At 46.8% G+C, this 24,956-nt stretch overlaps 1 protein-coding gene across 1 annotated transcript in view; it reads right to left on the reverse strand.

Moving 5' to 3' along the window:
- TEX14 (testis expressed 14, intercellular bridge forming factor) overlaps positions 1-24,956 on the reverse strand; it is a 1,549,829-nt gene that overhangs the window by 902,192 nt on the left and 622,681 nt on the right. The gene's annotated exons all lie outside the window — the stretch shown is intronic.

Here is a 24,956-nt window from a genome sequence, read left to right on the forward strand (position 1 = left end):
TGTACCTATCACTCCCAGCAGTGCCCAGACACAGGAGGGGTGGGTGCAGGGTCCTCCCAGCAGTGCCCAGACACAGGAGGGGTGGGTGCAGGGTCCTCCCAGCAGTGCCCAGACACAGGAGGGGTGTGTGCCTATCACTCCCAGCAGTGCCCAGACACAGGAGGGGTGTGTACCTATCACTCCCAGCAGTGCCCAGACATCGGACAATATACCCCATCAACAAGTTCAGTGACCTACAAGGGTGATACCCCAGATGCAGGCGGAGCCATCGCTGAGCCAGCATGGCTATATTGAAAGGCAACCCTCACACATCCAGGAAATGTAGACACAGCACAGCACAGCATTTGGGAGACACCCTGCAGGAAAAATGGCCTGGGCCACAGAGGACGGAACACACCTTGGGACAATGTCACCATACAGTGAGAGCAAACATGACCAAATACCATTTGCAGAGACCTTTGTGATGGCACGCAGATGGCAGGGTACACCCCATGAGCAGCACACTCCAACATTTCACAGACCCCTAACACATTATCACCACCCCAACGCAGGGAGCACCAGCACCAACAGCAAGTCCAGGAAAGCATCAGTGTGCAAAACAAAAAGAAAAGGCTTTATTCAGCAGGAAAATATATCAGAGAAAATGTCCACTATGTACAAGGGCCATGGGCCAGCCCAGCAGCAATGTCCGGGGGGGGGGTACACATCGGGACGTGTGTCCCCTAGCTTGCCTGCACAGTTCACAAGTCCATTTCATCCACAGAAGAGGGGGCATCAGGGGGGAGGGTGGAAACAGGCACCGCAGGGACAGGAGGGGAAAGGGTAGGTGTTGTGGGTGCAGGGAGGGATGAATCTGCCACAGGGGGGGTGCCAGCGCCAAAGGTGGAGGACAGAATGGCGCTGCACACGTCGGCAAGTTCCCCCAGCGACTCCCCCGTACCCAATCCAACCACAGGCCCCAAGGAGGGGGGGGGGGCAAAGGGATGGGTCGCAGCGCCACTGGGGGAGGGTGTGGACAGGGTGGGGGACTCAACTCCCCTGGCCGGGTCCCGCCTCCACCGCTTGCGGGGTGGTGTCATCCTGGGGCTGGGGGGCACACTCGCAGTGGATGATGCTGTCACTGACTGTTGGCCAGGAGAGCTAAGGGGAGTGGATTTGGAGGGAGTGGGTTGTGTGGAATGCGGACTCCCACTGTGGCTGCGTGTTCTACGTTTCCCCCCCGACCCAGTGGGTGTGCCTTCCTCACCCTGTGTGTGCGTGACAGGAGGTGTGCGCTTCGACTTCCCTGGTGGTGTGGTGCCTGTGTCTGTTGGGGTGCGTGCACGCTGACGTCTGGATGTGCGTGGGACAGGCACGGGAGTGGGAATTGTGGATGGGGCAGGGGTAGGGGGTGTTACGCAGCGCTGCAGGAGATCCAGTGCTGCAGTCAGTGTGGAGTCTATGGACCTCAGCAACTGCCGTTGGTCAGACTGCGCAGCCGACATGCCCTCCATGTATGCCTCCATCTGGGTCAGCACCTGGGTGTGGGCATGGAGGACATTTAGCATCGCAGTCTGACCAACCTGCAACTGCCTCAGGATGTCCACAGACTCCGCACTCACCGCAGCAGTGGTGACAGGGGCAGGGGGTGCGGTGCCTGGCAGGAAGGAGACATGTGGGGACCGAGCACGGAGGGAAGGGCCACGAGCATGTGGGAGGCCGGTGATGGAACCTGAGGTGGCGGGGGGATGTGGAGGGCTGCCATCAGCTGGGGGGGCAGACTCCGCCACCTCTGGGAGCTCAGCCTCGGACCCGTCTGCGTCATAGTCTGTGTTGGCAGTCAACAGGTCCTCCGCCTCACTCCCTTCGGCCTCCGTGCCACTCCATGTGCCAGACAGGACAGCACTGCTGGTACTGGTGCTCAATCTCTCCTCCCGGTCCGTGCTAGTGTCTCCTTCCGTGTCCCCCGGCGATGCTGTGGGCAAGGTGAAGAGACAGGAGAAAATCAGACACCTGTACACTTATGTCACATGAGTCAAATATACATAGGTCACATTGCATAGCCTGAAAAGCAACAGGAGTAACACCTACAAAACAATGTACACATGTAGGCCATGGAACACACAGTTTTTCTACCCACCATGCCACTGAGACACAATGGAGATCATGACACAACAGCAAATCACTGCACCTGAAATTTTAGAGAGGAGTCAGCCTCTGGGGACAAATGTGCACAGCACCTGCACCACACTGCGTCGTCAAAAAGGGATGAGCATGAATCATATCCATTTACTCTTGCCGCATGCTGCAAAGGCAATACATGAAACCAGGCCACACATGACAGGGTCACTGCACCTTGAGCGTATGTCCAGTCAAACATCACACACAGGCTAAACCCAGCAAGGAGGATGAAGCTTCTGACATGTAGGCCTTGTACGCACAAACCACCCACACCTGAGACAATCTCATTGAGACGGAGAAAGTATGTACACCTCTTACTCTGGGATGGAAACACATGGCCTCCACTAATTCATGACTGTAAACACACAGCCCCTGGTGGCCATGTCCACACATCATTGACAGGCAAACATCATCAGATTGTCTCAACAACACACACAGGTAATGCCCACTGTGAGTATGCACAAGCAAAATGGGTCCCCCTGTACAGTGGACACATGTAGCAACCTGTAGGTCCTAACAGTTGAGCCCAGGGTACAATGCCACCCTACGCAACCCATGGCAAAGACACAGTGAATGGCCATATTGTTGGATGACGCACATGATACCTAGGAAGAGGTGCCCCAGGGCACAGTAGTGCCCACACTCCTCCATGGTCCAGGATGGACATGACTGCAAATTAAGCAACCGTCCCTGCACTTAGCAGGCCTCCCACTCAGGCACATCATGTCAGAGGGCACACAATTGGACATGCATGCTGGAAGGCTGTACATTTTGGAGACACACCCCTATGTCGTGATTCACAATCAGTGCCAAGTGACATGGACACCACAATGACTGAAATTGGCCATGGCACACGCAAGGTCCCCATACCTGTGGCACATCACCCCCACACATGATGCTGATAGCATAGGGCACCTGCATGAACTGCCTGCATAAATAACCTTGTGCAAGAGTGGCGACAGACCAGGGAACACATTGCAAGGAGGGGAAGGGAGGGAGTGAGAACAGCACTGTGCTACTTTGTGGAGAAGTTGACGCACTGCACAATCAAACCCTGGCAGTGTATCCATGCAACTGCACACTTACATTGGCTGGGGACACACAACTGACACACATGTACCTACCCCCTTCCTGCTGCTGCCTCTCCTGTAGGCGCCTGTCCATATCGGGGAAGACCACCGCCAGCACACGCTTCTGGATGTGGGTCAGACGACGGCGGCCACGGTTCTTACGGCTCTCAGGTGAGTCCCCCAGCAGGAGCCGTGCAATCCTCCTCGTCCAGCACCGGATGTCCTGCCAGCGTTTCCTCACCTGAGACAGGCTCCGCCTCCGACCCTCTGTACCCCTCACGGCACTGACGGCTTCCCTCCAGATCTCCCCCTTGGCAATGGCGCCTACCTGTGAGGATGCAAAAGAGAGAATACATTAATCCACATGAGCAAAGACACAGAGACACACATATAGAACAATCCTCATTATGAACAGGCCATGGTATGCATGCAACTAATTGCACCTTTGTCATAGGGACATTATCCACTGTGGAAGGCCAAATGCACTACGTGCCAGTGGAAGCACACGGGTGGCATGAGGGGTACCACACACTCACTGACCAGGGATCACACTGTGCCTCACAGGCTACACCAGGATTATGTACAGCACCTCACAGCAGTCACCTGCCCCAGCACACTGATGCTACCTCAGCAGAGTACACAGACACACACAGGTACAGGACAATCACATGGCATTGCCAACTGCGGGTACACACCTCACTCTGCCCATGTGCCAGTAGACGGGGGTGTCACAGGTGTGGGGCTGGCTCAGCACGGCATGCACACAGCACTGCTCCCTGCTCACATCCGATGGCCAGGCCATATCCATCCCTCATGCTGCTTGTGTGCAACACTCCCCATATGCACTCACCCACATGACAGGGGACTAACACACACACCAATGTGCAGGGGACGAACACGGCCTTTGGACACTCACAGCACAGGTACACTGAACAAACACACATCCATGGGTACTGACACCTGTCACACTGGGGGGAACACAGGATCACATCAGGACTGTGGAAACAACATCCCCAGGAGGAGTATGCAGGCAGAATGTGGCATGCACCTTGCATTCATTGTCACAGTAGGCACTATGCAAGTGAGGAGTGCACACAGGAAACACAGCATGCTCTGCATGGGTGACATGAGGCCTTCCACACCCTGGGACCCACTCCAAACAACAGTGCATGTCTGTCACACATGGACACAATGCCAGAAGTCACTGTCACACAAAAGGGGCACAGTCTAAGCTAGTGGAGTCTGCACTCACCTGAACCCCTGGTCGACCATACAGGCTCTGGAACTGTGGGAGGATCACATCTATCAGGGCAAGGTTCTCCTCCTGGGTGAATGGCTGTGACCTCTCCACAGTCCTGGACATGGTGCCAGAGGAATCACTATCAGCAGCAGTGGTCATGGATGAATGGATGTGCAGGCAAGTGCTCTCTCATGGGACCTGGCTGCCTTATATATGCCTGGCTGGCCTGTTCATGTATAGGAGTACAGATTGATTGGTCAGTCACATTAGCATCCTACGTTTCATCCAATCCCTTCAAACCTACCCCAGTGTGTGGCTTTGCATGGTTTCAGTTTTGATAATGATGTCAAGTCAACATCCACATTGCAACAATGTAGATTCTTTCAAACTGACTTCTGCTGTGCACCTGGTGCTCAAATTCAAAAATTTAACTCAGTCTCCATGGCAACCATCAGGCATTTAGGCCCTTATACTTGTCCCTCATGTGTCCCCTATGTGTTTTCATACATTTACACACAGGTACGGTGCGTTCCACGCCCTAGGGCACCCCACAAGCAGTGATACCGACCGTACATGCGCTTGTACGGTCCGGATCACAATATGGGCGCTGGCGTATGGGGGTTTGGTGCGTACATACACGGCTGGTGGTTCGGTGCGTACATACACGGCTGGGGGGGGGTTCGGGGGCGTACATACACGGGTGGGTGTTTGGTGCGTACATACACGGCTGGTGGTTCGGTGCGTACATACACGGCTGGGGGGGGGTTCGGGGGCGTACATACACGGGTGGGTGTTTGGTGCGTACATACACGGCTGGTGGTTCGGTGCGTACATACACGGCTGGGGGGGGGTTCGGGGGCGTACATACACGGGTGGGTGTTTGGTGCGTACATACACGGCTGGTGGTTCGGTGCGTACATACACGGCTGGGGGGGGGTTCGGGGGCGTACATACACGGCTGGTGGTTCGGTGCGTACATACACGGCTGGGGGGGGGGTTCGGGGGCGTACATACATGGGTGGGTGTTTGGTGCGTACATACACGGCTGGTGGTTCGGTGCGTACATACACGGCTGGGGTGGGGGTTTGGTGCGTACATACACGGCTGGTGGTTCGGTGCGTACATACACGGCTGGGGGGGGGTTCGGGGGCGTACATACACGGCTGGTGGTTCGGTGCGTACATACACGGCTGGGGGGGGGTTCGGGGGCGTACATACACGGGTGGGTGTTTGGTGCGTACATACACGGCTGGTGGTTCGGTGCGTACATACACGGCTGGGGGGGGTTCGGGGGCGTACATACACGGGTGGGTGTTTGGTGCGTACATACACGGCTGGTGGTTCGGTCCGTACATACACGGCTGGGGGGGGTTCGGGGGCGTACATACACGGCTGGTGGTTCGGTGCGTACATACAGGGCTGGGGGGGGGGTTTGGTGCGTACATACACGGCTGGTGGTTCGGTGCGTACATACACGGGTGGGGGTTCGGGGCGTACATACGCGGGCGGGGGGTGGTGGGGTGTTCGGCGCGTATGCGGGCACATGTCTCCATGGTTGCTATGGGAGTTCGGTTCGGACGGTGTTTTTTGCGTACGGTTGTGAAATGGGGAGGACGGGAGGGATCGTACTTGCGCAGTCGGACTTTATTTTTCCGCACGGTGGGTTTCTCGCCCGGGGACGTGTCGGTGACTTTTCCCGACCCGAGGACGTGTGGGGAAATCTTCCCAATGCGATTCGTATGGACTTTTTTCCGTTCGAATCGTACTTGGCAGTTTGTACGCTACTTTGACGATTCGGACGGAAAAAAATCCGGATACGAGTCGGACGGGGAATTTTTTTACCGGATCGGAATTGGCACCCTAATGTCAGAGATTATTATAGCGCATATTTTGCCCAATATTTAGAGCAATTTAAATCTGCAATGCAGAGTCCAAATGTTTTTATTAATTTCTTTTTTGACCAAATTTGTCATGAGGCTCACACCCCATTTCCGTTGCATATCCCTAAATCACCGAAACTTAGTCGATACAAGATGATGCTTTGGTTTTTTAAGCGTCGTGACGTTTTCCTTAAAAGATATTCTCTCCCGCCGTTTAATATTGGAACTCCCTTAAGAAATGCTCTAATTTTTATGGGAATGAAAATCGGTGTGGATACAGTACTGCAATGGGAACGTGTTGGGTTTTATACTCTATCAGACTTTTTAAGGGAGGGGGCTTGGTTATTACCAGGAGAGTTGCAGCTATTCATTTCGGGGAATTTTATGTTATTGGGTTCCTATGTTTCGATCTTTAAAATGTTGGCACAAGTGGAGCCAAGACTTATTGGCTCCTCTAGTCAGTTATGGGAAGATTTGTTCTTGACTCCTGGGACGCGGAAGCCAGGGGCATGGAAACGTTGTTTAGCTCAACATATCGAGGTAGATCTCAGCCAGAAAGCCATTAAAAAATGGCAAGAACAGGAGAATCATACACTTACTATTAACACTTGGAAAAGCATAAATAAGCTGAATTTTAGTATTCTTCGAGGATCTAATTGGAGAAGAATGCTATTTTTCAGTAAATGGCTCCTGTAGTACGTTAATACCAGTGCCCCCTGTTTTAGATGTCAGCAATATACTCCTGCTAACTGGTCTCACATTATAGCTCACTGCTTTAAAATTGTGTCCTTTTGGAATGAGATTTTCGAATATTTGCAAAAGTATTGTGGGATCCAGATTACTTATAACGTTAAATTAATACTGTATGGATATGACTCTGATCTCGGTTTGACAGAACAGATGGTTAAACTATTATTTATTGCAATGGCAGTGGCAAGGTCTCTGGTGCTCCAGAACTGGAAGTCAATACAAGTTCCTTTGTTTAATGCCTGGCTTCAAAAAATTAGGAATGTTAGAAAGAGTGAACTGCGATATGCACAGCGAATTGGTGGGACGAGAAAGTTTGATAAAATTTGGAGTTTTTATTTTGAGTAATGTGGGACTTAGGAATTCCGTAAATCATTTTCCTTATTTCAGTATTTTCTTGTTCGTTGTGTTGCCAATTTATGTTATTTTTATACTGAAATTATGATACAAGAACTTCAATAAAAAAAATTCAATAAAAAAAAAAAAGAAGAGCGGGAAATATTTTTTTAAGGCATTCCAAGCTGGAGCTCTATGCCCGTTAGCTGGAAAGAAGTGACTCCTTGTGGTGGGTTTTATGGCTGTACTTTGTGGCCTGAAAATTATAAAAGAGCGACTCAAAGGCATGTTGAATGAATGAATGCTTTATTGTGTGATTAATTAAAATCTTTCCAATATTGAAAATCCTACATTATTCTGAGGCAAAGAAGAATTGTAGCAGCATTAAATAAGAACGATCAGCAGCATAAACTACTAATCACAGTCAATGTTTGAGATCTGATGATCCAAGGGCAAAGAGGAAATACAACATCATTAAATTAAGTACAAGCAGCAAGATAGATTGCTGGTTATAATCGTCCACAGTTCTGCTCTCGCAACCGTGCTGAGATAGTGAGCTGCTATAATACCTACGCTGGGCAGTGGAGGACCGTCTTTAGCAGATGTAAATGTTCTGGTGATGACGTGCAAAGTGCTTGAAGTACTTATTGCCTGGCTGGAAAATGGTAACGATGAGTACCACCTGTTTTGCTGATAGATTGAAATGTTCAGGGGACGAAGTGTACAGTGTTTTGGGTACTTATTCTCTGGCTAGCAAATGTTTGTGATGTGTGCCGCATGTTTTTGTCAATAGAAGGCCATGTTTTGGGCTGGCCATCTGTAATGAATGTATGACTGAACGAAGCACTTCTATAGCGCACGGCTACTCAAAGAGTGTCTCGACGCTTTTAGGTATGCAACAGGTAAATAGACAAAAGTCAATCCCCCTTAGAGTCTGAATAAGAATGTTCTCAGCTCCTTTTTGAATCTCACTTCTTCTGGGATCTGTCTAAGATAGTCGGGTAGATTATTTCACATATTCGCAGCTTTGGCGGAGAAGGAAGGACCACCCCGCTGTTGTTTCTGAAATCGGGGGGTTGCAATGAGACCCACTGAGCTAGACCGCAACAGCCTCCCAGGACAGTATGCCTTGACACGGTCATTTAGATACCTGGGTCCCCTATTGTGGAGGGCTTAGTGTGTTAAGGTCAGTGCTTTATACTTAATCCGCTGATGGACTGGCGACCAATGGAGTTTACTCCGGAAACTTGACACTGAAGTATATTTCGGAATTTTTTATATTAAGCGGACTGCTATGTTCTGCATGACCTGCAACCGCTGGATCAGCTATTCTGGTAGGCCAAGTTACAGAATATTAGCATAGTCCAGTCTGGATAAAATCAATGCTCTTACCACTGTGATTTGGGCCACGTGAGAAAGTAAATGAAGAAACTTCCTTAACATGCGAAAAATCCTAAAACTGGAGTGCAGGTGTCACACCTGCACTCCAAAGCGGTATTGGCCGACAGGGATTTCTTTTTTAATGTATCTATAATTCAGTAAAGTGTTTGAAGAGCAAAACATTGTCAAACATTGTTTCCTAATCACTTTCCGCGCCGGGACACTCCTGAGTATCCATGCGCGCTATATGTGTTGCATAACATAACATAACTCCAAATGAGAGCTGGGAGTCGAACAGCACCCCCAGGTTTCTGATCACCATTGTTGGAGGGGGCGGAGGGGGACATTGTCAGGCCAAGCCCAACCCAACCAGGGACGGGATCTCGTTCAAACAATAAGACCTCCGTCTTATCTGGGTTGCACTGTAGTCTATGTGTCTTCAGCCCATCTCACAGTGCCACCAAACAGTTGGCAAAGGCTGCCCTTGCCCTCTCAGGCTTCCCATCATATGTGAGAAGGAGCTGGGTATCATCAGCATACAAGATGATCTTGATATTATGGGATTCCACTAAGTATGCCAGGGGCGGCATATAAATCTTGAAGATGGTAGGACTAAGAGATGAGCCCTGAGGCACTCCCCATTTCAGTTCTTTAATTCCCAAAGTGTATGGTTTATCCAGACCACCTGTTCACAGCCTTCAAGGAAGGAGCACAGCCAGTTCAATGCTGAGCACTTTACACCATGGTGTTTTAGTCTGTACAGCAGGATGTTATGATCCCCCGTATCAAATGCTGCTGACAGGTCCAACAGTACCATGCCACATTGAGGTTCGTGTCCAGATTAAATATGATGGACTCAGAGGCCTCTAACAGTGTGGACTCGGTGCTGTGACGGGCTCTGAACCCTGATTGAGAGGGGTGTAATAGGTTGTTTTCAGTCAAAAAGGCGGTGAGTTGTCGATTTACCAATTCCTCCAGCACTTTTGATGCTGCTGGGAACAACAAGACTGGACTAAAGTTGGCTAAACATTCAGGATCCGCACTAACCTTTTTTAAATAAGGGGATTACCCTAGCTCTTTTCCAGTCGTCAGGTACTACGCCTGTGTCGAGGGAGCTAACAAATAACTTCTGATTCACTGAGGCCATAATGTCAGAGATAGATTTTAGTATATAGGGGGGTATCGGATCTGTTGGGGACCCAGATCTGCGGTGTAAAAAAGAGGCGTTTACATCCTCCACCAATGGCCCCTGAAAGATGGCCAGTGATGGAGGTTGTAATTGGTCCTCTGGGACTTCTAGCTCCGGCTCTGCTGGAGTCATATTCTCCCCAGACATATTATTCTGAATTTTTAGGATTTTCTCCTCAAAAAGACACTCAGTTGGGAGCCTGACTGGGACTTAGATGAGGTAACATCGTTTTAGGATCTGTAAAATTGGCTACAATCTTAAAGATCTCCTTCCCATCATTCTCAGCCTCCTTAAAACACTGTAAGTAAAAGGTGCTACCAGGTTCTTTTAAGATTCTTGTGATAGGCTTTCATAGCCAATTTATAGATACACACGACGCCATGTTCTTTCGAGTTTCTTGCATGCTGTTCTTTCACACGCAAACTCTTTTGAGAACCAGCGAGCTGACAGAGTCTTTGTAGCCTTTCTTACAACCGATTTAGGGGCTACAAGGTCTGCCACCCTCCTAAGCCATGAACTGATCTCCCTGTTCCCCTCACTAACGGAATCTGGGGTCTCCGGTTTAGAGTCCAAAAGCGTATTCCTTAACTCATCCAGGGGAACCCTACCCCAGCATCTGTGTCCATATTGCGGTAGTACAGGGCGGGCCTTCTTTAAACATCCACAAGAAAGTCAGGAGGAAATGATCCGACCATGGTACTGGCTAAGGGGACCCTTCTATTACTATAGCATTAGAAAAGATGCCATCAATAGAATGGCCTGCTATATGGGATGGCCCATGAGTGCTTTCACCAAATTAAAGAAAGCTAACAAATCGACTAAACCCCTCGTTAGAGGTTCCTCAGCCATCTCCAGTTGAATATTAAAATCACCAAGCATAGTGAAATTGGCATAGGAAATGCATTTAGGGGCTAGAGCTTTGGCAAGGGATAATATAAAGTCTCCCGCATATCCTGGGGAGTGGTAGACTAATATCCCCAACAGACAATGTTGTCCGTCAGTGGATAAGCTAAATCCCAGGGTTTCTGCACCAATAATCCCCTACGGTTTACATTCAAAGACCCTTTCAAAAACTGTCGTCACCCCACCTCCTCTTCTTCCTCCCCTGTCGGAATGCAAATCCTCATAGGCATCCTGCATAGCAAAGTGTAGGTCAGGGCAAGCGTCCTCCATCATCCATGTTTCAGGTTAAAAAGAGTATGTGCCAAGTCTCCTCCTTTAAAAGATCAAAGACATCTAAAGCATGTTTGTACAGGGAGCAGACATTAATTAGTGCAGCCTTAACTTCTCTTTGCCTCTTACTGGGGGCCCCCTATTACTAGCCAGATGGTTTAGTGGGGAGAGGATGTACTTACAGCTGTTACAGGAAACAGAACCGCAGACATCCACCGTCAACGTACTACACCCCAGCTGGAACCCCCTCTCATGTTAACTAGCTTTTCTGATGTGTAGGTCAGACCGGACCAGCACTCTACCGTACAACCGGCATAGTGGCTGGTGCTGGCCACATTCGGGATGTGGACAGGCGCAGACGGGTTTGCCTTAGGTGCGCCTTTGACGGCGTCCGTGCTCCGGCCATGCTTTTATGTGAAGCCTCCTCCTCCTCAACAGCGCAAATGGTAAGCTGACACCGTTATTCGCCACTTCTATGTAGAACTGCACAAAACGGATGTTTTTGCCAAATTCTTCCAGCTCGATTGGCTCTGTGATTGTGAACACTAGCTTCGTGGACTCATTGCACGTTCCGATCACATGATGAGATAAAGTGGTTTTAACAGTCAGCGTCGTGGTGACAAAAGTGACATGCAACAGAATAATAGGTGGTTAAAAGACTCATATTTGTGGTCACATAGTCTACAGTTGACAATTTTGGTAAGTGACAACCATCTTGGGTTTGCTTCTTTGGTTTGTAGGCCCATTAGCCTCGCAAGCATGATTTGCTTAAGGCAGCCATAGCGGAGAGTGCAAGAGAGATACTGTTGAGGTCTGAGGCAATCCAGCTGAGCACTAATATATGATTACCCCTCCGCTTGTAATAGTCTTGAAGTGTTAAGTTCGTCCATGTCACTTGCCTTCTATAGAGTTTTTGTTTGCTATTTCTAAATGGCTTTGAGTGTGACACATGAGAGTTCTAGATTGTTTAGTACCATATGGTCAATTTGCAGATTGTTGAGGGTTGATGGTGGTTTCATTCTCAGGCAAAGATGTCCCAAAGGACAGCTTTCATGGTGTTAGTGAGAGCTTTTTCACCATATAGCAGTAATTAACTAAAGACGTCATACTGGCTCATGTTTGGGCCTCCAGTTTGAATGCCAGCCTTATAAGGCTGCTCAGGAGATGTAACTGCAGTCTAAAGACCCTTTTGAATGCCTTAAGTTAGTATTTATTCATCATATTGACCAGCTGCCAGGATAGGCTTTGTGGATGTGTTTAATCGTTAGTATAATGATTGTTGTTAGTACTCGTCTTATGGCGCCTGTAGACAGGCTTTCCAGGGAGTTGTTCAGTTTACAGGCACTATTTATTATTGACTCGGCCTTTGCTGCGGTGTGCCTCAAGTGCTTTTTGGGTCCTCTTTTAGATGTAATCCTAACACCCTAAAAATTGCAATCATCAGCTGTTTCCATTTTTACTATACCTAGGTTCCAACTGAAATTTGTTTTTTTAATTGGTTTTTCAAAGACAAGAACTTTGGTTTTTGGAGCTGTTAGCCACCATTTTGTTGGTCAAATTATAGTCATGCAGTCTGTTAAGTGCTCTCTGTAGGCCTATCGTGGTATGACCCACAAGGATGATGTCTTTGGAGTATTGAAGTATTGTAACCTTAGTATTTACAATTTTCTGGGGATGAGGTTTGACTGTTTAAGTGAAGCATCCATGTCAGCAGTGAACATGGTGAATAGTAGGGGAGAGAGCAAATGGCCTTGCTTAAGGCTATTGTCTGTCTTGATCTTCCTACTGATCACAGTTGGAGTTAGCTTAACCCTGACCCAAGTTGAAGTGTATAGAGATCTGAAGGCTTGAAGCAGATTATTCAGAAATCTCCACCCTCTAAGTTTTCTCCATAAGCTGTTCCTGTCTACCAGGTCAAAGTCAGCAGAGTAGTCCACAAAGCAGACAAAGAGCGGAAACTGCTTTGTGCCCTTTGCCCAGTGAGTTAAGTATGACAGGGTCACGGGGTGTGGCTAGCCGCCGATCATGGCGGACGCGAGCTAAATGAGCTCGAGCAAAATTATCCTGAGCCATCAACGACCTGAAACCCCAGTGCGCTATGCCAGGTGTGCGGGGGCTCTGAAAACGATGAGCAACGTTGATTTGGGTGCCGAGACTGCGCCGATTCCCGGCGATTGCTGGCAGTGAGGTTGCGACCCATACGGCGGATGCTGGCAGAGGAAGTGCCGTGCGACGGCGCAGGCAAACAACAACAAAGCCCGGAAGACGGTGCAGATGGCTGCCGAGGAGCAGGAGAGCGCCCAGGTCAGTGATGCGGTAGGCCTGGCGAAGGAGGCTTGCTATGAAGTAGAGTGGTGACAAAGTCATAGAGCCTGGTCGCCGACCCTCTGCAAACAACGGATCCTGGATTAGACCGGAGCTGCGGAGCTGGAGGACACCCAATAATAGAAGGATATCTGCCCTGCGCCGTGGAACTCGGCTGGGCACCCATCGCAAGGGAGTGTCGCCCGATACTTAGGGGCGGGGGCTTGCAGTGCGTCTCGTCTCCCTCCCCTCCTATTGCCGGAGGATTGGGTAACGCTGGCCCGCCATAGTGGAGAAGGACGACGGTTGTGGGGCCTTCCTTCCCCCTATTTCATTGGCACCCCGAACAGACAGCTGCTGGGGACAGAGACATAAGCGGGCGCATATTTGTAAATTCGCCATAGCGCTGGAGAACGCTGTGGATGAGGGCATTAACGGCACGTTTCCACCAGAACTCATGTATCCTTTTGCTCTGGTTTTTTATACACTTTCAACAGCACTCCAGAATTATTTAACTGAAAACAAAAACACTGCCTCCACCATACTGGTTGAATGGGATCCATTGAAGTCAGTTATACTGCGAACGGCGATTAGTACTACAGTGGGGGCCAAGCAAGAGACACATAAGAACCTAAAAGACACCGAGAACAAAATGTCAAGATTAGAGCAAGAGGCAGTGCATGACCCCACAAAGCAGACACAATTACAGGAAGCGTGCATTCAACCTGCAGAGTTGCTTGAAACCCTTAGACTGATTGATTATAGTTCCTACACTCAAATGAGACACTCTGAGGAAGATAAAACGGGCACTTTATTAGCAAAATTAATACGGAATGACCCACTGACCACCGTCATTGGGTATATTAATCTCCCTGGGGGAGGCACCGCGCACACGCAGTAAAACATTAGTGAAGCCTTTAGGACATACTATGAAGGGCTCTATAGTGTGCCGCTGGTGCTAGAAGGACCCTACATTGACGAGTTCCTTACAAATTTACCATACCCACAAGCCTCAAATGGTATGCAGGACGACTTGATGGGACCCATCACGAGGGCAGAAATCAAGGCAGCAATAGGTGGGCTAGCGCGCAATAAAACACCAGGACTAGACGGACTACCTATAGAATTTTTCGCTGCATATTCAGAAATCTTAATCCCACAATTGGAAGAGATATACAATGAGTCACTTGCAATAGGACATCTTCCCTGCACCACTATTCAAGCGTTGGTAGTATCATTACTATCTACAGAATACAAAATTCTCAGTAAGATCTTGGCAAATAGGATACAGTCATATCTCAATAAACTGATCCACACTGATCAATGTGGATTTATACCAGCCAGGAGCACCTCACTGAATATCCGTAGATTACATCAGATTCTGTCAACGGATTTTACACGTCACCACCGAGCTGGCTGCATATCATTAGACATGAGACAGACATTTGATACACTATTGTGGGACTATATGTTCAAAGCTATCGCACGATTCGGGTTACCCCCTGAATATCTTAAATGGATAAAGCTATTACACGCCACTCCAACGGCAAGAGTCCAAACTGGGAAACTAATCGCTAAGGAATATGACATACAGAGGGGCACACGGCAGGGATGCCCCCTGTCTCCAATATTATTTGTCCTGTCATTACAACTGCTAGAACTCCATCTCCAATTGGAGGCTACACAATGTGGTATACCTATAGGCACAGCGACACACCTGGTGTCGGCGTATGCTGACAACATAATACTATATGCGTCGGATATACTGGAGGGACTGGGCCCAATCTCTCGTATTTTTGTCGACTTTGAACTAATATCAGGTTTAGCCATTAATGAATCCAAATCAAATGATTTCTTTTTCCACGATCATGTGCACCCGGACAATATTCAATTTGGGAGACTCACATTACCGACGGCCCCACACACCTTTAAATATCTGGGTATTAATATATACCGCTCACAAGCGGACATGTTAGATGGTAACCTCAACAAGGCTGTACGGAGTATCCGATCCTAGGTGGCTTTTTGGGTTACGCTTCCCTTATCAGTTATTGGACGTGTGGCATTATCCAAAATGGTGGTGCTCCCTCGCTCTTTAGATTATTTTACGAACCTACCTTTGGTGGTAGCACCGACCATTTTTAGCACACTAGATACTATTTTACTGGATCTCATTTGGGGTGCGGGTCGCTGCACAATCGGTGTTAAGATACTCCAGTTAGACACGTGGGGGCGGCCTAGGATTGCCTGACTTTAGGGCATATTATTATGCATGCCTATTACAGTGGTTATCCTACAGGACGGTGGGACACAATTTGCAGGAAATAGATTATACTAATAGACACATCGAGCAAGGAGTGCTCCACACTTTGCTTTTGCCACACAGTAAACCTCCACCGACATTACCACCTCTACTACACACTGCATTACAATGCTGGAAAAAGGCCCTGAAATACACTTCCACGGGAGGGCTTTATGCAGATAATATTCCAAAAGTGGGTATTCTACTGGCGAGTGGCAGATTGACGCAACAGGCACTCGGACCCTGGTTGAATGTGGTGGAGACTGTTGGGGCATTATTCAATGATCGGACACTGTTGGACCACGATGTATTTACAAGAGTAACAGGGGTACTTAACACGTTGTACATGACACATGCCGCTCTACTGCATTACATCAAAAAACAATGGGCTCCACAACGGGAAGAACCCTAAGTGAATGGATTAATTAGGTCTCTATATTATATGGGACATGTTAGTCATCTTATTAAGTGGTTTTACACTAGCGTCCGCACACATGCTAGAGCCCCCTTAGACACGCTTCGAGCGCGATGGGAAACGGACATGGGGCGGGCGTTCACAGACAAGGAATGGGCAGAAATGTTGGAATACTCACAAAAAATACCTCGTAACGCCAAGTTTAAGTTTATTCAATGTATGATTTTGCACAGAGCTTACTTGAGCCCAGGTGGATTATAGAGAATATACCCGGCTACTGCCCATCAATGCCCTTGATGCAAATTACCAGCAGCAGACCTACTACATATGCTATGGGTGTGCCCAAGCCTTGGTGACTTCTGGGTTGGGGTTATGAGTTTGATAGAGAAAACTACTCATCTCTCAATAGGAGGGGCAGCATTGGAATGTTTACTAGGCATCCACAAGCGCAAGAAAGCCTACAAGGTTCAGTTACGCTCTCTGGACTTGGCGCTTAAAATTGCAAAGAGGTCTATCACTATGCGTTGGAAATCAGTCAAAGCCCCTACGGTGAGCATGTGGCATAGCAAACTGACCAGATGGGCAGTGGCTGAAAGCAAGGCACTGCGTAGGGAGGAGGCCCGTGGCCTTCGGAAAACTCCAATTTCTCTGGAATGGGACACAATGGTAGAAACCCACAAAAGTGCTAATCCTGATTATATCCCCGACGCTCCACACACACAACAATAGACAAAAGCACGAAGTTCCCATGTAGTCATGTGTGGATAGGTCAGAACGAAATGGTGCGATAAGCTAATTTACTTAAAGAAATATGGGGAGAGAGAGATGTGCAGCTAGGATTTTGTATAATACAGTCAGAGCCCGGGAAGGGGGATGGATATAACAAAGGGAGGTGTTTTTTTTTAAGGGTTATAGCTGAACAGTTTTGTAAATACACATTCTTTACGGCCTAGCAGATGGGAAGTTAGAATATGGGAAAATCCTTTGTTTCTTCTCATTTGTAATATATGCTTTTACAGTTCTCTGAATATGGAGATCTTACAGGAAGAATTGTATACTCTAATATGACATGTAGTATAACAGGGTCACAATGTTATCCGCTGTGGAGGAATTTGTTCTGAAACCCGTTGGAGTGAATGGAATTATGTCATTTGCTTCGGCCCACTGCTCTAGTTCTATCATGATCGCGGAGGCATAGGCTTTGGCTTCAGTGTCTAGGAGGGCTACAAGGCGGTAGTTGGATGGGTCTGTTCTGTCTCCCTTCTTGCATAAGGGGTTCAAAGTAGATCCCTTCCAACTCTTAGGGGCCTATGAGTTAAGCAGGCAGGTTTGGTAGAGGGTTAGAAGTAGCGCAGATCACAGGTCAGGGTCTCCTTTAAAGACTTGTGCTGGTATACCATTTGGACCAGGAGACCCTGTTGTTCTAACTTTCTTCAAGATTTTGGAAATTTTGGTTTCCGTTAGCAGAGCCCCCATGTACTGGGTTTCAGGGCAATGGTTCTAAGCATCTGGTTCATCAACTGTTGCTGTTTTAGCAGCAAATACGTTTTGTATATGCAAGATCCACTGCTGACCGGGGATGACATTAATTTTGGCCGTTGCTGGGCCTGTTTTGTTCTTTGGTACATCCATAGGTCTGGGTGACCCCATTTGCCCATCGGTGAGTATACATGCATCCATTCTCTTTCTGTCTGTTCGTATTTTATAGCCCAGATCATCTGGTTATGCTGTTTGTTTAGTATCTGCAATCTTATTTTCAGTTTGGGTTTAGTTTTTGCTTTACATTCTTTTTAGCAGGTTCTTTGAAGTTGACGTATCTTCCGTTTACTGACTGTAATATGGGTTTTTTTGGGGGTGGGGGGTGTTCAGACGTTTGGCAGGTGCCCTTTAGGAGGAAAATTATTGCCAAACATTTGATTTATTTAGGATCCCTGTCACAAAATTGAAACCAAAAATATTGTGATACAGAAATATCAGGTCAAAAATATTGATCATAAAAATATAATTTTTCCATACATATAACAGTAAGTAAAAAAATATAGTTTTACACAAATACCGAAAAAAACATATTCAATAATATAATGTTTTACTATATATAGTTAAAAACAGTAAATAATAAATATTTTAACATGTAACATTAATATAAATGTATAAGTAATATTTAAACATAAATAAATACAAACTTATTTAAACAAATACACACATAAAAATGAATGTGTGTATATTTAAATACACATATATAATATAAAACCATTAAAATAAATATTAATTATGATCTACATGTTAATTTGTTTAATGATTTTAAAAATAATTAATAAATGTAACAAATAAGCTGGAAAAAACGTAAAATATTTCAAATTTAATTATCCATAAAACAGTAAACAATATATAAAAATACATTTTACTAAAAATATGTTACAAACTACATAAATGTATATATATATATATATATATATATCCTTAAAAGCGAAGCTCCTTCTGGACAGCTGGCCCCCATGGAAAGTGGCGTACACGCCAGCGGAGTGTGCTGGCAATCCTTAATGCAAAAATCCAAAGTAGGTACGCTCTCAGTCAAAGAAACAAATCCTCACGAGTAAATGCGACTATGCTTTATTCCACACAACGCGTTTCAACTGCATCCGCATCCTTGCTCATGTGAATATATTCACGTGAGCAAGGCTGCGGATGCAGTTGAAACGCGTTGTGTGGAATAAAGCATAGTCGCATTTACTCGTGAGGATTTGTTTCTATGACTGAGAGCGTACCTACTTTGGATTTTTGCATATATATATATATATATATATTCCTTTTCGTCAATCCTATCACGGGTCGTAAATGAGGCGCACTCCAGGGGAAATGTATTCATAAATTTATTAGCCAAAAATATATATATATATATATATATATATATATATATATATATCTATATTATCTACTGGCGGTCGCCAGTAGATAGTTATAGTTAGGACCGTGTTTCCATAGGGAATCCGCAACATTCTATTTGGAATAACTTTGGCGCCGGTTGACGAATCCTCGCGAAATTTTCAAAATAGGTGGGGCGCTCCGCTCCGCTCCTACCCTGAAAGTCTCGGGGGGGATTCGTCAAGCGGGGGCTAAGAAAAAAGGGGGGTCCCAAAACGCGTTTTCCCCATGCAATTTTCCATAGGGACCTTTAGTCCAAGGAACAGCCCGAACGGCTGAACAGAACTACTTGAAATTTGGCAGAGAGATAGTCCTCAGCTCAGGGAAGTGCCTTTTGCAGGTCTGGTGTCAATCTGTTCAGTAGTTCCTGAGAAAATCAAAAGTAAAATCATATATATATGTGGGCGGAGCCTAACCACACATCTCATCCTGAGATCTGATTGGCTGTCAGCACTTCATCCAAGAAGTGTTGGCAGCCATCTTGGGACTAATATACATGATAGCATCTCATTAAAGCATTGCAGTTAATAGAAGGTTTTAAGACTTTAGTTACATTATAAATCATTTGTTGATGGTACCATACTCATTTTAGGAATTGTGGTATGTTCTAAGGTGATTTCACCATGTGAAAAAGCCTTCTGCTGGGATATCATGATTGAGAGAAAAATATTTTCTCATGCTTTTCCCACAGAGGTTTGGAAGGTGATCTATAAGCTAAACTGAGAGCTTATTTTCTGTAAATTCCCATTATCTTTCTCAGTCATGTGAGAATGAAGTCTGACATTCTCAGTAAAACATGTACATCCAACAAGGGCAGAGACTGTCAGTTGATTCCTTTGTGTTCTACTGCAGCTTCCCAGAGTGTTCCAAAGAACAACTAGAGCGCTAACAGTCCTACTTATGATAAACGTATGGCACACCTGAAGCCATCTTGCTTGGATTAAAGTGTTAACTCTTAAAACATTTAATTTAAAAAGGAATAAAATGAGGGGGTTCATTTTTCCATAACAAGTATGATTAGTGCTGCAGAAAGAAAAACTAGGGCACATTTTGACTTCTGAAATCCTCTTTTATTTCATTAAAAAATTCTGACATGCAGACTGAAACATGCACTTTCAATACCAGCAGCAGTTTTCCCTGGTGAGCAGTAGCTTTACTACAGTGATCTAATGAGCAAAAAGAGTGCTAACATTCTGAATTTATGGCAAATGTGTGACACATCTGAATGCCTTCTTGATGGAATCAAAGTAAAAAACTGAAAGCATTTCCTACTGAGGAGACTGCAGTAAATGAGGAAATTAGGAAACTTCATAACAAATAATTCTCCCAAGATGGCCACCAGAGACAAAAGAGCCCAAATGTAGCCCAAATATCACCCAGATGTAGCCCAAGTATAGCCCAATGACAGAATGTCCCAGTGTTCTTAAAAACAACTAGAGCGCTTACTGTCTTCATTATGACAAAAGTATGGCACACCTGAAGCCATCTTGATTGGAATAAACTGGTAACACTTAAAACATTTAATTTAAAAGGGAACACAATGAGGTGGTTCATTTTGCCATAGAAATTATGATTAATGCTGAAGAAAGAAAATGAGGGCACATTTTGAGTGACTTCTCAAATCCTCTTCTATTTCATTAAAAAATTCTGACATGCAGACTGAAACATGCACTTTTAATACCAGGAGCAGACTTCCATGGTGAACAGTAGTTTTACTACAGTGATCTAATGAGCAACTAGAGTGCTAACTTTCAGAATTTATGGCAAATGTGTGACATATCTGAATACCTTCATGATGGAATCAAAGTAAAAAACTGAAAGCATTTCCTACTGAGGAGACTGCAGTACATGAGGAAATTAGGAAACTTCATAACAAATAAATCTCCCAAGATGGCCACCGGAGACAAAAGAGCCCAAATGTAGCCCAGAATCACCCAGATGTAGCCCAAATATAGCCCAATGACAGAAGTGTGCAAAACACTTATTATTTTGTGTTTTTGCCGTGTTATATAGTGCAGACTTGTCAGGTATTGGAGTGCTTTACATGAGCATTGGTTACATCACACAAGAACAAATTCATTTTGGTTGTAGACATGGGGAGACTAAGTGATTTTACCAGAATCACAGAATGTCGAGCTGAAGCAGAAACTCCAACCTGGTTCAACCTGGTTCCCCAGTTGCAAAGTCTGCAGTTATGGAAGTAACACCACATCCTCTCCCCTAAGTGCAACATTTAATCAAGTGGTCAACTGGATAAAAAAAACATAACGATAACAAATAATTTAAAAGTGCTTTGTCTCTATTTGAAAACTCAGAAAATATGTCCTTATTTTAGTCTTTTAGAGCACTAACCATAATTTTGATGCCAATAAGACCCTCTCATATATGTAATTTCTAAAGGAAATGCTCTAGGTATTACAGTTTTGATTACATCAAGATGACGTCAGGCGTTCCACACTTTTGTAATAAATATAGAATGTTAGCAATCTAGTTGTTCATTAGGATACTGTTGAGAGGCAGAGGCCAGGGGCACGGACTCTGAAAATTGAAGGCAGGTAGGAGGGTGCAAAGGCAACAATTTAACCACACTGAGCAGGCAGGAAGGGCCGTGGCAGCACAACAGACTATGGAGGGCAGTGGAAAGGGGGGCAGGGGCAACAAACCAACAATACAGGACTTGCAAGAGAGGCTGTGGCAATGTAATAGACCATTGTGGGCAGAAGGAAGAGGCAATGGTAGTACAACCATACATGCCAACAGACCCGATTCAGCCAGGAAATGTCCAATGTTTTTAAGCTCAAATGGGCTTTATTTGATCTGTCTCCTGTCTACAATCTCCTCTTTTTCAATGTAACTCAAAGGGGAAAATCAATACCCCAGATCTCCCTCTTACCAAGTTCAAAATGTTCGCAAGTATGATACATTGGATCATGGAAGGAAATGGGGTAGGGACATGGACTTGGATAACAGAGGACAGGAGGGACATGGAGAGGTGCACCAAACTGACCCTGCAGGGCAGGCATCAGGGTTTGCAACAGCACAATACACCACAAAGGGCATGCGGGATGGGAGTGCAGCACAACAATCCATAGAAAGCAAGAGGGAGGGGACAGGACCATGCACATGGACAACAGAGGGGCAAGAGGCAATGGTAGCTAGCTGACCATAATGGACAGACAGGAGAGAAAGCTGCAGCATAAGAAACCATAAAGGGCAGGAGGGACGGATCAGTGGCATTACAATGGAACAGACAAGCCAGGAGGGAGGGAGTAGGGGTCTGCACATGTAAACACAGGGCTGGGGGCAAGGGGGCAGGGCAGGAGCAGCAAGATAGCCATGGAGGTGAGGCAGGATGGGCACTAGAAGCAAGACACACCATGAAGAGCAACAGTGAGACTGTGATGGCATACACACAGACCAAGGAGGGAAGGTGGGAGGGGGTCAGGGGCAGCCAACTGACCACACAGGGAAGGTGGGAGGGGCCATGGCAGCACAGAAGACCATGCATGGCAAGTGGGAGGGTTAGTGGCAGCACAATGGCTATGATGGGCAAGAAGGAGGATGCAGGGGCATGCACAAAGGAGGATGGAGGATAGAAGGGAGGGTCAGGACCTGTGCACAGACAAGAAAGTTCAGGGGAAGGGGCCTCACAACAGACCGCACGGGCAGGCAGGAGGAGCAGTTGCATCACAACAGACCAGGGAGGGCAGAAGGGTGTGGCAGTAAAATGGACCATGTAGGACAGGAGGAAGAGGATAGGGGCATGGCATGTGGACAGGCAGGGTGGAGGTGGCAGGGACAGGTTACAGTCATCTGACAATGCTAGGCAGGTGGGAGGGGAGTGGCAGCTCAACAGAACACTCAGAGTAGATAGGAGTGGCAGGTCCATGGAACATGGTGGGCAAAAAGGATGGAGCAGGGGCATGCACAAAGACATCGGAGGGCAGGGGGAAGGAGAATAGAGGCAGCAAGCTAAGCACAGAGTTTAAGCAGGAGGTCATACTAAATTGAGGGCAGTGGCAGCACATCAGACCATGCATGGCAGGAGGGAGGAGGCTAGTCCATGGATTCACACAACAGAGGATAGGGAGGAGGGGGATGGGGCAGCAAGCTAACTGTTCAGAGAAGGCGGGTATTAGGAACTTTATTGTTTTTAAAACGTGTGTCTGTGAGAACTACTTAAAATATGAACAAGTATGCAGCATAATATCACTTTTATTCAGGAAGAAGAGGACGTTTGTGACTGTGACTCCGGGCTCACTTGGCAGAAACACCCCCTGACCCTCCACCCCCTATCGCAAAATGTAATGCCCGTGAAAAGGGTAGGTGAACACAGTGTTATATAGAACATAGTCCTGAGAGCACGATTGAAAATGAAAACTAGATATAGTGTATGGTATAAACTATGCACCAAAAAGTGTGATATAAGATGAACCGGGCGTGAAATATAATATGCAATACATTGTGCGCAATGACAGATTCATTGGAGAGCGCGAGATAGCACAGGCACTAGCGCGTGCTATGCGATGTGCGCCTTGGAGTGTAATATGCACAGGGCAGTGTTGTGTAACCTAACTAGTCTCTAAAGTTGTAATATAAAATATGTGCTGGGGAGTGTAACGTTGCATATGCACTGTGACAAAGATATGGATCCCAGATTGTAATATGTATGGCATAGCACTGTGCGTTATAACATAGGCATCGAGGAAGGCACGTTAGATGGGGCAATATAACCCGTGCGTAGACAAGTGTGGCATGACATATTCATGGGGTGGTGTTACAGTGCACATGGGCTAGACAGTGTCATAGCATATGCACTAGCTGCTGGAATACAACACAGAGGTGTGTGGCACTCTGTAGGCAATGGTGGGTGTAACACAGCATTGGGCTCTGCCAGGAGCGCGCTGTGACTCTCAAGTGATGTTCGTCCCCTTTCCAGAGAGTATAATAAAAAGTATTACACATCCGGCAGTGGATGTGTGATTATTAACCGTAAGGGGGGTTTCTTACATAGTTTTGGTCGAATTTTTGTCGAATCCCCTTTGAATGGCTTGGTGTGCATGTGTATTAAATGTGCCAGTCAATAGCTACCCATGTTTGTATAAATAAACAACAAGGGTGTCTACCGGGATTAGGCACGGTAGGGCATCAGACATGTCAGAGCTTCACTAGTGGTGTAAATACATTCCACGTGGATTCATTGTATGCATAGTTGCCTTTTAATGAATATCACTCAAATCGTCATGGTGATAGGTACGTACGGTTTGTCCAGCATGTCCTAGGTGTGTCTATAAATATATATTTTTTAAAAATAATAAAAAACAGTGGCCGGCCCTGGGGATTGGGGTGAAAAAAATATAATTATGAGACAGGCCCTGGGGGATGGGGTCATCAGGGCCAATAAATTAGAATAAGAAGGGGAACCACACAGCCCCCCTTCTTAAAAAAATAAAATAAATAAAAGACTGGCATCGTGCCGGAGGCCACTCCCCCTCCTTGCAGCACTCTGCAAATGCGCCCCCTGGCGAGTTGTAAGTTGGGGAATTATTTCCTCTTCAATACTGAGGGTCCCTGAGGGCCAACTAGCCCAACAGGCATCTCCAGTATGCGCCAGGGAGCTGCGCTGCAGACAGGTGTTCTGAGGCCAAGCCCCTTTTTACACCTCTCTGCAACGCAGCTCTGTGGCGCTTACTGGAGGTACCTAGTGGTCTAGTTTGACTCTAGGGACCCTTAGGATTCAAGGGGACTTAATCTCTCAACTTAGAACAGCCACAGGGCGCGTTTACACAGTGGTGAAGGGAGGGGACGGGGCCTGAGTTGACGTGTGCAAACACGCAC

The sequence above is a fragment of the Triturus cristatus genome, chromosome 3_2, assembly GCF_964204655.1.
Source record: "Triturus cristatus chromosome 3_2, aTriCri1.1, whole genome shotgun sequence".
NCBI classification, from domain to species: Eukaryota; Metazoa; Chordata; class Amphibia; order Caudata; family Salamandridae; genus Triturus; species Triturus cristatus.